This window comes from Nomascus leucogenys, chromosome 4 (genome assembly GCF_006542625.1).
Source record: "Nomascus leucogenys isolate Asia chromosome 4, Asia_NLE_v1, whole genome shotgun sequence".
NCBI classification, from domain to species: Eukaryota; Metazoa; Chordata; class Mammalia; order Primates; family Hylobatidae; genus Nomascus; species Nomascus leucogenys.
The window spans coordinates 43,911,351-43,931,890 of record NC_044384.1 but is presented as its reverse complement, the minus strand read 5'-3'; positions in this window follow the sequence as shown (position 1 = coordinate 43,931,890).

Here is a 20,540-nt window from a genome sequence, read left to right as displayed (position 1 = left end):
GGCAAAAGCATTCAATTAACTGAGCTGATAGCTCTTAAAAGGGTGCTTGATATGGTTTGGCTGTGTCCCCATCTAAATCTCATCTTGAATTCCCACATGTTGTGGAAGGAACCCAACGGGAGGTAATTGAATCATGGGGGGCAAGTCTTTCCCATGCTGTTCTCATGATGATGAATAAGTCTGAAGAGATTTGATGGTTTTATAAAGAAGAGTTCCCCTGCACAAGCTCTCTCTCTTTGCCTGCTGCCATCCATGTAAGGTATGACTTGCACCTCTTTGCCTTCCACCATGATTATGAGGCCTCCCTAGCCATGTGTAACTATAAGTCCATTAAACCTCTTTCTTTTGTAAATTTCCCAGTCTCAGGTACGTCTTTATCAGCAGCATGAGAACAGACTAATACAGTGCTTGAATTAAGCAAGAGAAAAACAGCTATCATTTATATTGACTCCAAATATGCCTTTCTTATCCTCCATGTTCATGCCACCATTTGGAAGAAGAGATACTTTCTCACTGCTAATGGGTCTCCCATAAAATACCATTAGGAAATTAACAAGCTGTTATCCTCAGATTTCCTTCCATGAGAAGTAGCAGTAATGCATTGTAAAGGACACCAGAAAGTAACAGATGAAATAGCTGAGGGAAACAAGTTAGTTGACCAGGCAGCAGAGTTAGCAGCAAGAAAGGCTCGGGATGCTAACACACTTGAAGCCCCTCTAATCTGGGAAGGCTCCATCAGGGAAATAAAGCCTCAATATTCCTCTGCAGAAATATAATTGTCCACCTCTCGGGGATACACTTTTCAGCCATCAGGATGGTTGCAGTCAGAGAACAGCAAGCTCCACTTGCCAGCCTCCAACCAGTGGAAGGTACTTAAAACCCTTCACCAAACTTTTCATCTAGGGAACAATAAAGTTTATCAATCTGTCCAAAGATTATTCTCAGGGGAAAACCTGCTAAAAACAGTCAAGCAGGTTGTTAATGCTTGTGAAGTCTGTCTTAAAAACAACCCCCTCAACAGATGGCTTCTTCCCCCTTGAGCTCAAAGAATGGGAAGTTATCCAGGAGAGGACTTGCAAATAGACTTCACCCATATGCCAAAATCAAGGGGCACTCAATATCTCCTGGTGTAGGTGGATACCTTCACTAACTGGGTGGAAGCATTTCCATGTCGAACAGAAAGGGCCTCTGAGGTAGTAAGAGTATTAATCAATGAAATAATTCCCTGCTTTGGACTCCCTAAATACCCCCAAAGAAACAATGGCCTTTCATTTAAAGCAGCTGTCACTCAGGGGGTCTCAAAGGCACTAGACATAAAATATCATCTCCATTGTGCCTAGAGACCCCAGTTCTCGGGAAAGGTAGAAAAAAAATGACATTATCAAAAGACACCTCAGAAAGTTGTCTCAAGAGACTCACCTCCCCTGGACTACTCTCCTTCCCATGGCCTTACTATGGATAAGAAATACCCCTTCAAAGTTAGGTTTAAGCCCTTTTGAAATGTTGTATGGATGGCTTTTTCTTACACACGATTTCTTATTAGATCAGAAAAGCTCGAATTGGTCAAACATGTAACTTCCCTGGCTCACTTCCAACAGGAGTTAATACAGCTAACAGAGGCCCAACTGCAGGAAACAGGACCACCTTTATTTAATCTGGGAGGCTGAGTACTGGTCAAGGTTCTCCCTTCTTTCCCTTTCTCTAGACCCTAGTTGATGAGGACCTTATACTATTCTTCTCTCCACCCCCTCGGCCGTAAAAGTTGCAGGAATTGACTCTTGGATTCATCACACTCAAGTCAAAGCCTGGAAGGCTGAGGGAGAAGCTTCAGACAATTCAGAAGAGCACTCTGAATATCACTGCAAAGAAACAGGGGATCTTAAACTGAAAATCACCAAAGATAAGTAAACGAGTGAGGGCTACTCGTCCTACTCAGTTCCACCCATACCTTACCAGATATTTTCAATAATTTCTGCCTTTCCTCTTGAAATTACTCCGTAGATCTCCAAAGGGAAATTCTACATCTTGGTGAGCAAAATTTTAGGTGAAAATTATTTACTATACTATATCTGTGGATTTGCTATACTTACCCTTCTATTTGCAATAGGACTATACACTGGAGTACCCTCTGAGTGGAATTTTGGACAGCCACAATTGCTGTAGTATATTGTTTGATTGTTTTCCTTATAGTGGTTCTTTCTCTTTCTCAAAATGACCACCCACAAGCTATATATATTAGGATTGGCCTCATCATGCTACCAGGTTTTGCTGCATCCCTCCAACAATTAACAAACTCAAGATACCTTTTAAAAACTTTAAATTTAGCACAGAAGTTGTTAAACACCACCAACCCAACTTTGAAAATGAACTGCTGGCTTTGCCTGTCATCCTCATCTCAATATGTTGCCATCCCAGTCCCAGCCCGATAGTGGGCCCTTAATAAGATGACCTACCAACCAAAATATAAGAGGGAGTCCCCTTCAGGTTCATGAAGTTCCAAATTAATGAGATGACAAGGATCACACTAACAGGTCAAGCTGTAAACCTTCTCCATTCCTATCAGGGCAACCTTTCTGGGGTTGCATCCCCCCAAAAACCCATTTGGGGCTCAATATCAACAAACACAGAACTAAAATTCCAAGCGCCACTTTGCATTAGGGGAAGCCAAAATTTTGCTCAGGACCTGTGAACCCTAAAAAAACATCAGTGCAACTACACCCTAGAGATTAACCCCTCACATGATCACATAAACCACATGGTTACCCAAACTGCACCATTTAGACCGGTATGCTTCTTGGGGAAGCCATCCATAAATAAGGGGACTTTGAAGGATGTGCAATCTGGTTATTGTGTAAATAGACCCACTAGTTGTGTTCATATTTTCCTGTGGGAAGATTGTACTACCCCTGAGGAGTCTAAGTGCCTGTTAGTCCCCCATTATGAAAAAGCTCCTGACTGGCTGCTGATAGATATCAAATGCAACTACCTACACTGGGGAAACAAAACTGTTGGGGTAAAACAGGATATTTCCCAGGGTCCTTTCCAATCTTTAACTGGGGCCACCTTGGCAGGAACCCTAACCACCTGGGAAAGTGAGAATGGCAAACGAACCTATATGTTCTCCATAGAAAATAATTTCTGCCTCCAAAAAACAGGGAGTCTTCTTCCTGTGTGGAACCAACTCCTACTTATTTTACCAGCCAATTGGACTAGAACTTGTAACTTCTTTACCTGGCTCCTGAAATTAATATAGCCCCCAACAACCAATCCCGTATTATACCTTTAACTACAACAGTCGAGCACAAATGAGCTACCCAGTACATACCTCTTTTGGTAGGGTTGGAAATCACCACAAGTGTAGGGACAAGGGTTGTAGGACTTGCAACCTCTCTTTCCCACTATGAAGACTTGTCCAAAGATTTTACAGAAAGTTTAAAGGACATGGCCTGAACCACGGATACTATACAAAATCAAATAGACTCCCTGGCAGCAGTTGCTCTACAAAATAGGGGACTAGACCTCTCAGCTGCTGAAAATGGTGGCCTATGTCTCTTTCTAAAGGAAGAGTGCTGTTTCTGTATTAACCAATAGGGATAGTAAGGTATGCCACCTGAAAATTAGCCAGTTGGGCCTCTAAGATGTGACAATGACTGTCTGAGTCGTGGGCTCTTGGTCTAAATGGCTGAATTTGGGATCATGGCTCCTCCCTTTGGCAGGCCTGCTATCAATGATTATACTAGCTTTAATCTTTGGACCATGTTTGTTAAATCTCCTAATCAGATTCATCTCTTCTTGCCCAGAAGCTATCAAACTCCAAATGGTATTACAAATGGAGACACACATGAACACACCATGGTTCTGGGGACCTTAGATCGACCTCAGGAGGAACCCTAGCTGCTGTTTCCCCACTCAAAGATCCCCTCCAGCAGGAAGTAGCTAGACAAGTCATCAATCAAACCCCCTAACAGCAGTTAGGGTCTCCACTCCTGAGGGGGTAATGTGAGAGGAGAGAGAGAGAAATCAACTAGGCAGATAGGGCAAGGGTCCTCGGTAGAATTCCCTTCTAACAGAAAGCATCATCTCTTCTAAGAAAAAGCAGCCCAAGAGGTCATTTCTCTTTCAGCAAAGAGCAGCCTGAGAGATCAGGATGCAAACACAAATAAGGAAGGTAGGCTCTAACACAGAAAGAGGCCTCCTGTGTTGCATACAGACATACAGTGGACCCCGGTAAGTACAGTCCTCTCCCTTCTTGGAAATGCTCAGACAAGGAGGAATGCCTGGAGCAGCACCAGTAAGAAGAGGCATAAGACCATCCTGGTCAACATGGTGAAACCCCGTCTCTCCTAAAAATACAAAAATCAGCTAAGTCTGGTGGCGCGTGCCTGTAATCCCAGCTACTCATGAGGCTGAGGCAGGAGAAATGCTTGAACCTGGGAGGCAGAGGTTGCAGTGAGCTGAGGTTGCGCCACTGCACTCCAGCCTGGCGACAGAGGGAGACCTTGTCTCACGCTTATGTCTCTGTTTTTACACATGCGCACTGGAAAGAGATAAGCAACATGGAGTAACTCAGGCTAAGAAACCCACATGTGCACTAGAAAGGGTGGGGTGGGGACACACAAATTCATGCCTTCTGTAAATGAATGCACCCCTCCCCACCAGCTTGTCTGTAAAAACTCCTTCATTTCACTGTAAAACAGCAACCCATCTTTCTGGGACCCCTCTCGGTTTGACAGAGCTTTCTTCCTTTCACTTATTAAACATCTGCTCTAACCTCACCTTTGGAGTGTCCACATCCTTGATTTCCTTTGCTGTGAGGCCAAAAGCTTTGGGTGACCCCTCAGACAATGAGGCCAGTTTCAACGTTTTACTTTCTTTTTTTTTTTTTTTTTTTTTTTTTTTTTGAGATGGAGTTTTGCTCTGTCACCCAGGCTGGAGAGCAGTAGCATGATCTCAGCTCACTGCAACCTCTGCCTCCCAGGTTCAAGTGAGTCTCCTGTCTCAGCCTCTGGAATAGCTGGGATTACAGGCATGGACAAGCATGCCTGGCTAATATTTGTATTTTTTGTAGATACGGGGTTTCACCATGTTGGCCAGGCTTGTCTCGAACTCCTGGGTTCAAGTGATCCGCCTGCCTTGGCCTCCCAACGTGCTGGGATTATAAGCATGAGCCACCGCGCCCAGCCTTAATATTCTGCTTTGTTGTGGAGTCTACAAAACAGGTGTCAATGTAAATATTTCTTCATAAAAATGATTTGGAAGTTCTCCTTTATTTTCATTGCTGTAGAATGATTTATGTAACATTGGGATCATCTGGTTTTGAAGGTTTAGTAGACTTCCTCATGAAACTATCTGGGGCTAGTGCTCTTTTACGAGATAGTTTTTGATGACTTTTGTGTTTCTTCTAATTAGAACGATTTTGGTAAATTGTATTTTCCTAGAAAATTATACATTCAAATTTATCTGCATAGAAGTTTAAAGTTTCTTATGATTTTTTTTTTTTTTTTTTTTTTTTTTTTTGAGACGGAGTCTCGCTCTTTCACCCAGGCTGGAGTGCAGTGGCGCGATCTCGGCTCACTGCAGGCTCCGCCCCCCGGGGTTCACGCCATTCTCCTGCCTCAGCCTCCCGCGTAGCTGGGACTACGGGCGCGTGCCAGCACACCCGGATAATTTTTTTTTTTTTTTTTGTATTTTTAGTAGAGCCAGGGTTTCACCATATTAGCCAGGATCGTCTCGATCTCCTGACCTCGTAATCTGCCCGCCTCGGCCTCCCAAATTGCTGGGATTACAGGCATGAGCCACCGCGCCTGGCCTGATTTTTTTAAAAGTTTATTTCAATGATTATTTTCCCCTTGTCAGTTCTTATTTTGTATATTTGTGTTTTTTTCCTTCTTAGCTATTGTTCATCTATTTTGTTAACTTTTTTCAAGGAAACAGATTTTTAATTATTAATTATATTATAATTCATTTTGTTACTTTTATCTTCATTACTTCTTTGTGCTTTCTTTTTTTTTTATTATGGCCTGAACTGTTAGAGAAAATTGTTCTTTCCTTTGGTTTTCTTTCCTGTTCTTTTTCTAGATTTTTGAATTAGGATTTTAATTCATTTATTTTCATCCTTTTGCTTTTATTAGTATCAGTTTTTAAAGCTACGAATTTCCTCTGTTCACTTTTTAAAGTATATTCTATACATTCTGAAATGTAGTGCTGTCATTATCATTATTTTAAAAACTCTGTAACTTTTAATAAAATGTTTTTTATTTCTATGTGGAATAAAATGTTTTTTATTTCTATGTGGAATAAAAATCAGGAATAAGCCAGAAATAATTTTTTAAGTTTTTTCTGATTTTGTAATTAATTTCTAGTTTTATTACGTTATCAAAGGATAATGTCAAACACAGATGAGCCAGTTGCTAAAAATTAAATTAAAAGATAGGAAAACACAGATATTAAGAAATACATGAATACAAATATAACCAACAGAACAAAATACAAGATACAAATCTTCCTCACCTTCCCCAGCTGCACCTCAACATTGCCCTTATTCTTCCTCAGTCAGCACGGACATGGCTTCTTTCCTTCTTTTTTTTTTAGACAGAGTCTTAAACTGTCACCCAGGCTGTCACCCAGGCTGGAGTGCAGTAGCACAATCTCAGCTCACGGAAGCCTCTGCCTCCTGAGTTCAAGTAATTTTCGTACCTCAGTCGCCTGAGTAGCTGGGATTATAGGCTAATTTTTGTATTCTTAATAGAGATGGGGTTTCACCATGTTGGCCAGGCTGGTCTTGAAACCCTGACCTCAAGTGATCCACCTGCCTTGGCCTCCCAGAGTGCTGGGATTACAGGCATGAGCCACCACACCTAGCCAGCTTCCTTTCAAAATAACAAAAGAACACAAACTCACTGCATTAGTTTTCTAGGGCTGTTATAACAAATTACCACTAACTGGGTGGCTTAAAACAATAGAAATGTATTCTCTCAGAGCTCTGGAGGCCAAAATCCAACAAGTCCAAAATTAAGGTGCCAGGGAGGAGCCAAGCTCCCTCAAAGACTCTGGGGGAGAATACTTCCTCACTTTTCAGCTTCTAGCAGCTCCTGGAGTACCCTGGCTTGTAGCCCCAGCACTCCCATCCCTGCCTCCTTCTTCCCATGGCCTTCTTTCCCGTGTTTCTGTGTCTCAAATCTCTCTCTCGTTTCCCTTTTAAAGACACCGGTTACTAGATTTAGGGCTCATCATAAATCCAGTATGATCTCGAGATCATTAATTTAATTTCATTTGCAAAATCCCTATTTCCAAAGAAAGTCACATTCACAGGCACCAGGGGTTACAGCTTGGACGTTTTGTGGGGACACAATTCAATCCACTGCATGGATCACTCACATGCCAACAATGGTGCTAAGCCATTTACATGAACAGGCCCATCTGGCGCTCATAAAACATCAGATACTATTATTTTACCCATTTACAAATGAGAAAACTCAAGTTAGACTAGAGGTTGAGTTACTTGCTCAAGATTTCGCTTCTAATAATGTGAAGACTTGGAAATCAGACCCAGGCAGGCTGACTCCAGAGTTATCACCCTACATCATGACCCTTTACCTCATCTTTTACACACCAGGCTTTGTGGAACTGCTGCATCTAAGGGAGAAGAGCAGAGGAATGCCAGGTCTCATTTGGGAAACCATGGACTAGAGTGTAAAAGGGGGAGAAGCCAGGGAACCTCTTCCCTATTCCTTTATCTTCCACCTCCTCCATGCTGTCTTCAGACTTTTAATACCTCTAACTGGTCTCTCCATATCCCAAGTAAGTGTACTGTCTAGTTTGGGGCCCCAAACGTATTTTAATTAGGCTTGTCTTTATTGTGAAGATCAGAGACCCATATGGTATTGTTCCGTTAAAGGGTCTGCTACCCTCAGGGGATGACTGGCACATAAGGAAACAGCAATCAGATGGGAGCTCAAGAGCAAAAACTGCAGCACAGCAGGACATCACGAGAATTCCAGGTAGGAGTCGTCTGGTCCTGAGGCAACTCGAGGGATAGTGGTTCTCCTGGACCTCCCTCATGGGCCACTGGTCTGTGGCTCTCCTCTTTGCTCCATTTGGTACTAACCAGCTCCCCCTGCTCCCTCATTATTTGGCCCCCTCATTGGCTTGCACCCTGCTTTAGCTGGCATGGCCTTAGTTTCCCCTGTTGCTCACTGCCCTATCTCCTTGGTATTTCTTAGTTTAGATTATTGGGAGAGAGAGTCTGCACAGTCCAGCCCCTTTCCTCTGGCAATTCAGACTGACTGCCTTAAGCCATGTGCCCATCCTGCCCAGACAGCCACAGCGAGGAGGAGGGCAGCATGTGTGGGAGAGTGATGCACCATACGGGCCAGTGAAGCAGGTGTCCTCACAGGTACTGTGAGTGTAGTAGTCATTTTAAGAAATGGCCCTTCTACGGATCATTTGAGGTCAGGAGTTTGAGACCAGCCTGGCCAACATGGTGAAACTCTGTCTCTACTAAAATATGAAAGTTAGCCAGGCATGGTAGTGCATGCCTGCAATCCCAGCTGCTCATGAGGCTAAGGCAGGAGAATCGCTTGAACCTGGGAGACAGAGGTTGCAGTGAGCTGAGATTCTGCCCCTGCACTCCAGCCTGGGTGACAGAGTGAGACTCTGTCTCAAAAAAAACAAAAAAGAAAAAAAGAAAGGAATGGCCCTTCCAGTATAGCATCTCCACTCCATTCATTCACCCTCGCCCCATGTGCAAACATAAACCATATTTTACCCACTGTGATGTTCCCTCAAGATGAAGCATAAAGTGGGTTGGGGGCTGAGAACGGTGGCTCATGCCTGTAATCCTAGCACTTTGGGAAGCTGAGCGGGGAGGATTACTTGAAACCAGGAGGTCAAGACAAGCCTGGGCAACAAAGTGAGACTCCATCTCCACAAAGAATACAAATTTTTTTTAAAAATGGTCCTGGTGTGGTGGTGCACACCTGCATTCCCAGCTATTCTAAAGGCTGAGGCAGGAGGATTGCTTGGGCCTAGGAGTTCGAGGTTGCAGTGAACTGCGATCACACCCCTGCACTCCTTCCTGGATGACAGAGAGAGGCTTTTTTTTCTTTTTCCTTTTTTCTTTTCTTTTCTTTCTTTTTGAGATGGGGTCTTGTTCTGTTGCCCAGGCTAGAGTTCAGTGGCACAACCTTGGTTCACTGCAACCTCCTCCTCCCGGGTGCAAGCGATTATCCTGCCTCAGCTTCCTCCCGAGTAGCTGGGACTACAGGCACGTGCCACCATGCTGAGCTAATTTTTTGTATTTTTAGTAGAGATGGGGTTTCACCCTGTTGGCCAGGCTGGTCTTGAATTCCCGACCTCAAGTGACTCACCCATCTCAGCCTCCCAAAGTGCTGGGGTCACAGGTGTAAGGCACTGTGCCTGGCCCCTCCATCTCTAAAATAAAGAAATTTTAAAAATTCTTTAAAAAATTGGGTTAGTGGTTTGAGCTCATGCCCCATGAGAGTCTAAGAATCCCCAGCCAGTCTAGCATTTGCTTTTTTGGCCATAATGCTAGGGTAAGCTGAGTCCCATTGCTGCACAGGTTACAGGCCACCTAACTCTAGCCCATCACTTACTCATTTTGGTTCTTGTTCTAAGGCTGTTCCTGTCCTGTGTACAGATCTGCATGGAGCTTGTACTACTTTTCTGTTGCCGCTCTAGCAAACTATCACAAGCTTAGTGGCTTAAAACAATATAAGTGTATTATCTTAGCATTCTACAAGTTGGAAGTCCAATACAGGCCTCACTTTGACACCTTAAAATTAAGGTGTGAGCAGGGCTGTGCTCTTTACTGGAGACTCTTGTAGAGAATCTGCTTCTTGCCTTTTGCAGCTTCTAGAGGCGACCTGCTTGTGCTCCCTTCCTCCACCTTCAACAGCAGGTTGAGTTCTTCCCACATCATATCACTCTGACCTCTTCTGCCTCACTTCTCCACTTTTAAGGAACCTGGATAATCCATGATGCTCTTCCTATCTTAAACTTGGCTAGTTGCCGATCTTAAGTCCAACTCTGGCCTTAACTCCTCTTTGCCATGTGATATATTCACAGGGTCCTGGGATTAGAATGTGGACATCTTTGGGGAACCATTATTCTGCCTACTACACAGCTCAGCAAACATTTAATAAGGTTCTGCCGTAGGTAAGGAACTGTGATGAGGCATTATCGTGCTCCAAAGTAAGTAGAGATTGAGTAGAAAGACCAAGGTCCTCTAGACAATACATGAACTTATTTAGATCTTCACTCACACAACACACACACGCACACACACACACCATAAATCATAGGTCAGGAATCAGGGATTCAGTATACAAGTTATCCAAAGCACAGTGAGAGTAAAGACCAGATTTAAGGAGATGGCTTTACTTGGATTCTGTGATCTGGAACCTCATGGCTTTTAAAAAGCAATTTCAATGGACCAATTGTGATGCTAGTAAATGGCACAGATAGAAGGATTGAAAAGGAGGCAAGAAAACCAAGGTTCAGTGAGCATCACTTACAGTCAGAAATTTACCAAAGAAAGAAGGAAACAGGACTGGAGTGAGACTGTTTGTTTCCTTTTGACCTTTCCAAGATCATGGCCCCACAATATATTTAACCTGGAACCTCAGAACACTCCTGGATGAGATGTTCACTGGAACCGGAGCATGGCAGGAAAGATGACAACTACCTGACTGCACAGGTGACAGGTGCCTCTCCTACACACTCATGGTATATGATGCTCACCTGAACCACTTCTGCAGCAAGGACTTAAGGTGCTGCAGGTATCATTCAGGGTCTCAGCAGCCAAGAGATGGCTGCTCAAAGGGGCAATTGAAGACAGTCTAAAGAAGGGACTATTTTCAGAGGGGAAGGGAGAGTTAGGGAGACCGAAAAGCATGAGAAGCACCGAGGAACATCATTAAACCCCTAAGCCCACAGGGGAAAGGGGCAGGCAGGAGCTGTTATTGGAAGAACCCAGTGACAGCTGTGGTCTCAGGACAGGGTCTGCTGACGAAAGCTGTGTGGCCAGGCCCTGGATGGAGAATAAATATCTGCTCCTCTTTTGTGCCATCTTCTGATCTGCTGCTGGTGCCTCCATGGCTGCTCTAATCAAAAGCCAGAGGACAAGAACCCCTGGTGGCTGCAGACCCTAGAAGTCAGCCTTTGAGGGCACAGAAGGGACAGAGGGTAGAGCAAACAGAAAATATCCAGCCACTACTTGCCTCTCGTTTACCCCTTTTCCCAGCTGTTTTCCCAGCAGTTCTAGAAATGGCTGGATCAGGTAAAGCTCTTTGCAGGGATAGCAGAAAGTTTCAGTCGCCATAACTAGAGCCCAGGGGTCAACAGCTAAGGAAAGAAGCTTCAGGAGAAAAGAGAAAGAAAGGCAATGGAGGTTGGGCACAGTGGCTCACACCAGTAATCCCTGCATTTTGGGAGGCTGAGGCATGAGGATTGCTTCAGCTCAGGAGTTTGAGACCAGCCTGGGCAACACGGTGAAACCCTATCTCTACAAAAATTAGCCAAGCATGGTGTCATGCTCCTGTGGTCCCAGCTACTTGGGAGGCTAAGGCAGGAAGATCACTGAGCCTGGGAGGTCGAGGCTGCAATGAGCTGTGATCAAACCACAGTACTCCAACCTGTGTGACAGAACAAGACCCGGTCTCAAACAAAGAAACAGACAGACGAACAAAACAAATAAAGAAAGGCAATGGAAAGGGAGAAAAGAGACGCCCCAGGCAGAGTTGGGAGGCAGAGAATAATGCAGTGGAGGAGACTCTCTGCTGTCACACTATCAAAGGGCTAAGCTCGGAGGCTTTGTTTGAAAATCGGTGCATTGAGCTGTTTACCCACCTTGAGCACATTCAACAGCCCCACATCTGTCATTAGTTTGGATGTGCTCATGGAACCATCCATGCTGCTCCTGGATGTTATATTAAAGCACTTTTTAACTACCACATTTTCCAAGGCAGAGAAAGCCTAATCTGAATGCAGTTTTAAAACCAACAGCAATCAGCAGAGATTCATCAATTAGCATTCGGCATTAAGCAACGCAGAACATTTTCCAAGGCTCCAAGGGCCTCTCCACACCTGAACATTTTTACAAGGTTCATTCTCTGCTGTTTGAATAATATTCAGGGATCTTGACTTGCAGTCTTGACTGACAGATAGTTTTTCTCAGCTGCCAAAGGAATAACCAATTTTCTACCGTAGCTCTTTTCTAACAGTACAGCTTCAACAAAGCTCTTTAATCTGCTACACAATTTTTTTTTCAAAGAAAAAAAGTAGCTCTGCTTCAAACCACTAATCATAATTTATTATAACAATGCTTCCCAGGAAGCTGAGTTCTTGTTATAATTAACTGCTGAGGAGCAGGATGGAGCAACTGTTTATTTAGTTTCAATCTACTTGTTCAGAATTTGTCACCCATTGAAACTTAACTCACAATCAGATTTAAATTCAAAATGTTATGGAGGCATTGTCAACTTTGGGCTAAACATTTCCTAGTTATTTTCTCTCTTTTTTTCAAGAGTTTTATTTATATCTGCCCTTTTTTCTAATTGAGGGGGAAAATTTATCCTAAAATGTTAACATATTTGTGCCTTTTCCATGAAGTTGAAGTGTACGACTCTTGGACATCACAGATATTTTCAAATGCTGGGTTGTGAGAATTTGGAAATGTGAAGCTCTACCGGGCACTCCTTCATCAAGTATCAAAATGAAGAGTCCTCTTGTTCCATAGTTATACTACTGAGTTTTGTACCAATCCTCAGTTTCCTTATCTATACAATGGGGATGATAATATGTAGCTTACACAATTGTGAAGATTGAGTATAATCTAAGCACTTGGCACAAGACTCTGCATATAGGAAGCAGTTCTTACTTTTATTCTTTACCAGCTAGGGATAGGCAACATGACAAACAGTGAAGTGGGTGAGAGAGTAAAGTATTTTTGCTTATGGCTGATCTCTCAGTACATAATGGGAATTGTCTACAAATAAACAGCAGAGCATGACAGTCTCTAAGCAGGCCAGACTTCTGAAATCCTCAATGCTTAATTCACAATGCAGTCACCAGAACTAACTGGTTTTAAATTACTTGAGTCTCAAGTGGCTGGGGTGACAAATACATCATACCTTCCTAGCTGCTTCTGACTTTCAGATCATTTTGTACCATGGGCTGAGATTTCCGTCTTCCGAAGGAAGGAAGGGATTTGGCTCCTGGCCTTCTCTGGTGTGAATTCATAAGACTATAGAGTTCTGAAAATTGCTGGCAGGAAAGTTGCTTCATAATGATATGTTTCACCTATAGTGATTAAGATGTCACTTCTAGCAGCTAAGAATGTTGTTATATAGAGATCTAATTTGGTGACACCTAACAATATGAAAATGGCAGCACACAAACCTTTCTGATGCATTTCATTTTTTGTGGATGCAATTCATAGTTTTATTACTGTCTGTAATGAGATAAAGCAATATGCGGTTATGGCAAAACACTAAAAACAAGAAAAGCATTGTGCAGTAAAGAGTTAACTCAGCAGGTTTGGGCTGCTCAAACCCTGAACATTCTCAATCTTCAGGACTGGCCCTTGACCCAACTCTTGATTGATAACCTCTGAGCTTGTGGTGTATCCTGCCTGAAGGCTGAGGCCCTGGGCCACACTAGATAGTGTGTGCTCATAATGTGATTTATGGTAAACAACTGTTTTTGTGTGCCTGAGACTTTCGGCCACACTGTATCAGTTTGACCTCTGGAATGCTGGTTTCTGAGTGGCTGAGGTCAGGCATGCAGGTGCTGTATGCTTATGTGACTGTTCTCCTGAATACCAAGACTCAAGTGAGTTTCCCCGGTGGGCTACACTTTGCACATGTCACACTGTTGCTGGGAAAATTAAGCACTATCTGTGTGACTTCACTGGGTAAGGAAAACTAGAAGCATTCCCTAGTTTTTCTTAGACTCCATCCTCTGTGCCTTTTCCCTTTGCTGATTTTAATCTGTGTTCTTTTGCTGTAATAAACTGTAACTGTTAGTATAACAGCTTTTCTGAGTCCTACCAGTGAGTCATAGAACCGAAGATGCTCTTGGGAACCCTCAGTGCAAGCATAAAAAATAAACATCACCTATTATCCTACTTCTAAAGATAATATTTTCCTTAAAAAAAATATATATATGTACGTGTATGTATTATATACACTCAAACTCTTTTGTTTATGGAAAATGGATCATACTACATACTCTGTTTAGTAACCTTTTCTTGGTTAATATATAATGCACAAATTTTTATGCCCTTAAATATAGAAATATTATTTGTACACCTTTCCATTGTATAGATTTTGGTGCATTTATTTAACCAGTAGTCTACTGATAGTCATACGAGTTCTTTATCTCTTTTTTGGCATTACTAACAATGTTCCAATAAACACTCTTGTAGGTAGCCTCTTTGTAAGCTCATCTAATTATTTGTAATACAGGGACTGTAATAAATATTAAATATTAAAAGCTTTGGTGATGATCACTTGAAGTGATTAATCAGATGTGTTAAAACAGGTAAAGTTTTCAGACTTCTACCCAGAAGAATCCTGATCTTTAAAATGATTGGAACTGGGCTAGAATCTGAATCCAGTAAATTTATGGAAACCCGAGTAGGCATCATTTTTCAATATGTCCACATCATGGGTTATTAGGTCCTAAAATATGCATTCTCCATTGCTCTTAAAGATTAATCCCATGAGTTTCCATTGAGATTTATTTTAATCCACTTCCCAAAAGTTAGTTAGCTATTTAAAAAACAAAACAAAACAAAACAACCTGGCCTGGCCTAAAACCAGTAAGTTACAAAAGAAAAGAAAAAAAATCCACCAGTAGTTTAACTGTCTACCAGGATAAAAGTTAACGATCTTCCACTAGTAGTTTAACTGCCTGCCAGAATAAAACTTAACAAGTTTAGATAAAAACAACATAGCCCAGGATCTCTACAATGTATCATTCACAATGTCTAGCATTCAGAAAAACTTGCTAGAAAATGTGATCCATTACAAAATGTGATCCATAATAAAGAGCTAAAAAGCAAATTAAGCATACCCATTAATGACTCAGATATCAGAATTACCAGAAAAGAATTTGGAAAAAAAAATACCAAAACAAACAAAAAAATTAGTATAAATATGTTAAAGGAGTTAGAGGAAAAGATGTAAAATGAGTGAACAGAAGATGAAAAATTCCAAAAGAGAAAGATGAACTCTTAAAAAGAACCAAATGGTTCTTTATAGGATTGAAAATTCAATAACTAAAATAAAGAATTCATTAGAGGGCTTAACTGAAAACTGAACACAGAAGAAATGAACAGTAAAATCAAAGATAGGTCAGTAAAAACTATCCAAAATAAGTCACATAGAGAAAATAATAATAAGCAAAAACATCTGGCCAAGCATGGTGGCTCATGCATATATGGAGTCCCAGAATGAGAACACAGAATTGGGGGAAATATTTTTAGAAACAATGAATAAAATTGTTCCAAAATTGATGAAATATATCAATCTACAGATCCAAGAAGCTAAGTGTACCCCAAGCAGAAGAACCAAAGGAAACCACACTGTACACATCATAGTCAAACTTCAGAAACCAAAGATAAAGAGAAAAATCTTAAAAATAGCTGAAGGGGGAAAAGGGACATGCTGCACTCAGGAGAACTATGTCAATAATAATTGATGTGGTGGTTAATTTTAGATGTCAATCTGACTGGATGAAGGGATACCCAGATGGCTGGTAAAGTGTTATTTCTGGGCATGTCTCTGAAGCTGTTTCTAGAAGAGACTGGCATTTGAATCAGTGGACTGAGTAAAGAAGATCTACTCAAGGTGGATGGGCAACATCCAATTGGCTGAAGGGCCATAGAATAAAAAGGCAGAGGAAAGGTGAATTTCTCCCTCCCCCCACTGCTCTCACTCTCTCCTCTGGAGCTGGGGCACCCTTCTTCTCCTGCCCTTGGACATCAGAACTCCAGGTTTTCCAGCCTTTGGACTCTGGGACTTGTACCAGCAGCCCCCTTAGACCTCTGGCCTCAGATTGAGTGTTACATTGTTAGCTTTCCTGGATGTGAGGCATTCAGACTAGGTAGGACTGAGCCACTTTACTGGCTTCCCTAGGTCTCCAGCTTGTAGATGGTCTATCATAGGACTTCACAGGTTCACAAAATCACATAATTCATAATAAATCCTCTCTCATATATCTATATCTATCTACATATCTATCACTCTATCTCCTATTGGTTCTGTCTCTTTGGAAAACTCTGATTAATACAACTGACTTCTCATCAAAAATGATGGAAACCAGAAGACAGTAGAATGTCATTTTTTAAGCACTAAAAGAAAATACTAGTCTACTTAGATTTCTAGACCCAGTAAAAATATCCTTCAAAATGAAGGCAAACTACAAACATTTTTCAGACAAATAAAAATAAAGAGAATTTATTACCAAGAGACCCACACTGCAAAAAGATGCTAAAGGAAAATGATCTTAGATAAAGGCCCAGATCTGCAGGAAGAAGTAAACAGTCATGGAAATGGTGATGATGTGGATAAACATAGGATTATTTTAAATATTTCTCTTTTTAAATTTGAAAACAAGCTTATTCTAAAGTCTATATGGAAAGGCAAATGACCTAGAATGGCAAGAAAAGCTTTGAAAAAGAATAATAAAGTGAGATAAATTACTCTACCCAATTTTTAGACTTCCTATATAGCTACAGTAATCAGGACAGTGTGATATTGGTGGAGGAATAAACATATAGATCAATGAGACAAAACACAGAACCCAGAAAAAAAAAAAACAAACAAATAGGTCCAAACAACTTTGACAAAAGTTGTTTGACAAAAACAATTCAATGGAGAAAGAATAGTCTAGTCAATAAATGATGCTGGACTAATTGGCAAAAACAAAACAAAAACAATAAACCTGACACCATTTTTTTTATGAGACAGGTTCTCACTCTGTTACTGAGGCTGGAGTACAGTGGCATTGTCATAGCTGACTGTAAAACCTCAAACTCCTGGACTTGACTGATCCTCCTGTCTCAGCCTCCCAAGTAGGTAGGGCCATAGGCATGTGCCAGAATATCTAGCTAATTTTTACTTTTTTTTTTTTTTTTTAGGGATGGGGTCTTGCTGTGTTGCCAAGGCTGGTTTCAAATTCCTGGCCTCAAGAGATCATCCTGCCTCATCCTTTCAAAGCACTGGGATTACGAGCACCTTAAATCTTATATTAAAAAAATTAGGCTGAGGCTGGGCGCAGTGGCTCACACCTGTAATCCTAGCACTTTGGGAGGCCAAGGCAGGTGGATTATTTGAGGTCAGGAGTTCAAGATCAGTCTGGCCAACATGGTGAAACCCTGTCTCTACTAAAAATACAAAAAAATGAGCCAGATGTTGTTGTAGCAGGCACTGGTAATCCCAGCTACTCAGGAGGCTGAGGCACAAGAATTGCTTGAACCCAGGAGGCAGAGGTTGCAGTGAGCTGAGATCACGCCACCGGACTCCAGCCTGGGTGACAGAGTGAGACCCTGTCTCAAAAAAAAAAGAAAAAATTTAGGCTGGGCACGGTGGCTCATGCCTGTAATCTCAGCATTTTGGGAGGCTGAGGTGGGAGGATTACTTGAACCCAGGAATTGGAGTCCAGCCCTGGTAACATAGGGAGACCTCGACTCTACAAAATAAAAATTTAAAAATTAGCTGGTGTGGTGGTACACACCTGTAGTCCCAGATACTCAGGAGGATCACTTCAGCCTGAGAAGTCAAGCCTACAGTGAGCTGTGTTTGTGCCACTGCACTCCAGTCTAGGCAACAGAGTGAGACCCCATCTAAAAAAAAAAAAAAAAATTCAAAATGAACCAGAGACTTAAATGTAAAATGTACAACTATAAGACTTTTAGAAGAAAACGCACGAGAAAATATTTGAAACCTAGGGCTAAGTTCAACATCATTAGACATTAAACCCAGTGCCAAAAACATGCTCCATAAAAGAACAAATTGATATATTAAAATGCTTTTGCTTTGTGAAGGACCATAAGAAGATGAAAAAACAAGCCACAGACTGGGAGAAAATATGTGCAAACTACATATCTGACAAAGGAATTATATTGACAGTATATAAAGAATGCACAAACTCAACAGTAAAAAAGCAAGCAATCCAATTAGAAAATAGGCAAAAGACATTAACAGACATTTGACAAAAGAGGATATAAAATGAACATAGAAAAGTTGTTCAAAAACATTAACCATTAGGGAAATGCAAATGAAAACACACTATGGTTTGCATTTTTCTTCCAGATTTCATGTGTTGTTGGAAACTTAATCCCCAATTTAATACATTGATTGGATGTGGGGCATTTGGGCAGTAATAAGGATTCTATAAAGTCATCAGGATAGGTCCTCCATGATGGGACTGGTGGCTTTATAAGATGAGAAAGAGAGGCTTGAGTGACCTGCACACTCTTGCTTTCTTGCCATGCTTTCCACCATGTTATGATGCAGCAAGAAGGCCCTCATCAGATGCTGGCACTGTGCTCTTGAACTTTCCAACATCCAGAATTGTGGACTAAATAAATTATGTTTATTATATATATTTTAAAGTTTTAAAAAAATTTAGAGGTGGGTGTCTCACTAGGTAGCCCAGGCTTGTCTTGAACTCTTGATCTCAAGCAATTCTCCCACTTTGACCTCCCAAAGTGCTGTGATTACCATCATAAGCCACCATGCCCAGCTTCCGTCCATTAAAAATTACCCAGTCTATGGTATTCTGTTATACCAACAGAAAATAGAATAAGACAAAACCATAATGACATATCATCACAAATCTATTAGAATGACTAAAATAAAAAATAATAGTAAATGCTGGTGAGAATGTAGATAAACTGGATCTCTCATATATAATGGTGGAAATGTAAAATGGGACAATCGCTCCAGAAAATAGTTTGGCAATTACTTATAAAATTAACGTACACTTACATTTGACAGAGAACTTGCACTCCTGTACATTTATCCCAGAGAAACTAAAACTTGTACATGAGTGTTCATAGCGGCTTTATTCATAGTAGCCAAAATATACAAACGGCGCAAATGTCCTAAACAAGTACATGGATAAACTGTGGTACATCCCTACAATGGAATACTATTCAGCAATAAAAAGGAGCAAGTGATTGATATATGATGCATATTGCATTGGTCTCAGGGACATTATTTCAAGTGGAAGAAGTCTAACTTACAAAGATTATGTACTGTATGATTCCATTTATATAACATTCTCAAAATGACAAAATTAAAGAGAGAACAAATGAATGGGACACGACTGTCAGGCTTTTCTGCAGTAAGGTCACTTTCTTGCCTTTGTAATTAGTGGGGATGTACTTTGAGATTACATAAATACCCTGTTGCTCATCAAACTTTTGATTTATTCCTTTTTTAATGTCAGCATGGGTTCATGGTTTCCTACTTTATCTTATAACAGTTATAATCTGTTGCTAGCAATATGGGTTTTTTTGTTTGTTTTTGTTTTTTGAGATGGAGGTTCACTCTGTTGCCCAGGCTGGAATGCAGTGGCATGATCTCGGCTCACTGCAACTTCTGCCTCCCAGGTTCAAGCGATTCTCCTGCCTCAGCCTCATGAGTAGCTGGGATTACAGGCACCTGCCACCACAGCTGGCTAATTTTTGTATTTTGGGTAGAGAAAGCGTTTTGCCATATTGGCCAGGCTGGTCTTGAACTCCTGACCTCAGGTGATCCGCCCACCTTCGCCTCCCAAAGTGCTGGGATTACAGGTGGCCATATGTATTTTGATGATTAAATAATCCCAAATATGGCCAGTGAGGGCCTCTTCATCTAATTTCTTATCCTTTGGACAAAACTTCATCATTTTCTAAGGAGATTTCTTACTTTCTTTTATAAGATGTTCCAGGTTCCTTTTGTATTTCTCCTGCCCCAGCCCTGGAATCAGCCATTTCTCCAAAAAGTTCTGGGCCCTTTCAGTGGAAAATGACATTTAGAAACCAAAATCTGTCACAAGGTATTCAGATTTATTGGGATGTCACAGCTCCCAGGCCCCTCTCAGTGCACAGAGCTAGGAAACGGTGTGTGTCTGTGTGTGTGTGTGTGTGTGTGTGTGTATGTTTTCTGTATCTATCTCTATTAAAAACAATATGCTTACACTAATACCTCCAACCTTACTCCAACACCACAGTTTATTCTGGTGTCTTCCCTTTCCATATTAGAAAACTCCCTCCTTTGACAGTGATATTCTGGTTCTATTTTCCTGAATATATTTACTTATTTGATTACTCTATGTAACCAATTTCCTGACAATGCCCCATGCCACACAGATACCCCTCCTCACCCAGCTCAGTTCCAACTCCTCATGGTGAGCGGCTCCCGGGAGTGCCCACTCCTCACCCACCTGCCCTGGACCAGTGTGAGGGTCCCTGCCTTGAGGCTCCTCTTACTCAGCCCTACCTAGTGGCTTTGGGAAGAGCAAGTAGT